Source organism: Penaeus japonicus, unplaced genomic scaffold (assembly GCF_977035675.1).
Source record: "Penaeus japonicus unplaced genomic scaffold, GWHDUDI00000001_assembly GWHDUDI00000022, whole genome shotgun sequence".
NCBI lineage: Eukaryota > Metazoa > Arthropoda > Malacostraca > Decapoda > Penaeidae > Penaeus > Penaeus japonicus.
Window position 1 is genome coordinate 649,385 of NW_028234424.1, and position 2,500 is coordinate 651,884.

Here is a 2,500-nt window from a genome sequence, read left to right on the forward strand (position 1 = left end):
CACACACACACACATATATATATATATATATATATGTATATATCTATGTATATATATATGTATATATGTATATATATATGTATATATATGTATATATATAAACTAAATGAGGATAAATAAAGAATAGTTATATGTGTTGAGGATTTATATTGAATACAGTTGTTGTTTGATTTGATTTCAATCAGTATTATCATTGCTATCATCTTTATCATTATCATTATTATCATTGAATACCAATGTGCGTCAGAGTGTGTGTGTCCTTTGAATCAAGTCAGTGATAAATTATCTTCGTATATATAGTGCTTACTGATAAAATATGTATCTCGGATAGTTATAATTATCTCTTTATCGAAGGAGAGATATCTGTCGAGCTTCATCTTGGACACGAACACACCTATCTTCACCCGGGGAGCGGACATCCTGAGCACCGCGGCAGTAGCGAGAACGATCGCGGGCACTGATAATCGCTGCCCGATGACCGCCGGCAACTTCCGGCATCCCTCTGGTCCTGTCACCTGTGATTGGCTACGGCGCGATGCAAGGAACGAGAGTACCATGAACTAACCATCACCAGGGGGGAATAAAAGGGCCGGAAATCGCCAAAAAACCATCAGCCAAGACTCAACAGACTCAAGGACAGTCAGCACCTGACCTTACCTGAGATAACAGCACCTGCTCCAGCTTACCTGCTCCAGCTGAAGCTATTTAGAAGCCTTGAAAGAAGAAGAAGAAGAATCTACAAGAACTCTTTGAAGGAAGAGTTATAATCTACATGCTAAGTGGGTAACACTTATAGCAAGAAGAAGAAGAATTACCTGGACTACCTGACCCAGTCCAAGTGGGTACCACTTATGCCAAGGAGTTAACATCTTTAAGGAGTTGGCATACTAAGAGAGATCCCTTCAGAGTAAGGGTTTTGACACTCGGCTCTCTCGAGCCAAGCACCTCGGTGCTACAAGAGATCCTTGTAGGCACACACCTGTCCCCCCCTGTCCTTTACCACCACTTTTCGGCGTTAGGATAACACCGTTTGTTTCTGAAGGCGAACCCTGCGGTTTACCCGGCGAAGGCCGGGGTCTCAAAGGGGTCCCTTAGTCGGGATACTGTAAGAAACACTCGGAGGTTGCCACCTTTGTTAGGCATAGGGAACGGCGGCAGGCCACTCTAACACTCCTGCCAACTCCAGCTAGACACCGTCTACATAGCCAACCTGGTTAGGCTCCTCAGAGATAAGAGGAGGTTGTCAGATATAGGACTTAATCTGACAACTCAGGCAGGACTTGGACTTTTTGCAGTGGTAGGATCGAGCTATGCGTTTGGAACCATGGCTTCGACCACCAAGATTAAAGTAAACCTCGATGGCATTCCGACTCTAACTCGAAAGCAGGAACTGAACTCTCTGATGTTTGGCAATGGTATCCATTTCCTAAGAATCATTGATGCTAGGAATGGATACATTGTTTTGCCAAAGACCCTGACCGATGCCGATAAGATAATGTCACCAGAATTCCGCCAAAAGCTTAAGAGCTCAGGTTTTGACCCCCAGATGCCTCTTGAAACCAAAGCTAAAATGACAATTGTAGTCAAAAAAGTGGACTCGTACATTACAAGCCACTCTAATGAAGAGATAAAAGAGGAACTGGTAAGACAACTCAGCCTGCAAATCGATGAAGTCTATAAGATGCCACAACATGGAATTGTTAAGATTCGATTCCATGATATACAGACTGCCAAAAAGATCAAAGACCAAGGACTGATCCTATACAATTATAGTATAAACCCGGCCCAGATCGAAGAGGAACGATTCACTCGAGTAATTCAGTGTATGAATTGCTATGAATATGGCCATACAAAGGGTAAATGTACCAAGAAGAATGCTGAAAAATGCAGTGAATGTGGTCAGACCGGACACAGGTTCACGACATGTAAGAATACCACAAAAAAATGCCTAAACTGTGGAGGCGAACACAGGACTCTCTCTGGAAGCTGCCCTATTAGAAGGAAAGAGATCACAAAGGCAGTAGAAAAGAAGCAAGAGATCCAAACCCAGAAAGAGTCCAGACTACTGAGTGAAGTAGTCAAGAACACTGCAAAGGCTACAGCTAAGGTCGAGAAAACGATCGAAAAGACAGCCAAAGCCACAGCCGAAATTACCAAAACGGCGATTAAAGAGACGCAGCCACCCATCATGCAGCTGCCCAACAACCTGGCTGTCAAGACCCTGATTGCCTTGATGCATGCCCACCTGGCCAACCTTGCACAACCAGGCTGCTTTGCAGAACAAGCAAAGCTAGCCTTGAGGCGAAATAACCTCCCTGAGATGGACCTTCCAAATGATGTAAATTCGGCAGGCATCCTGAGGGTTATGCTCCCTACAGAAACCTCCAAAGAAACCACAGAAACACCCGAAGAAGAAGAAATGCCGCCACTGGAAGAGCCCACTGCACCAGTACCCCAGTATGTGAGGGTGCCATCCCCACACAGGTGCAAGAATGTGAAG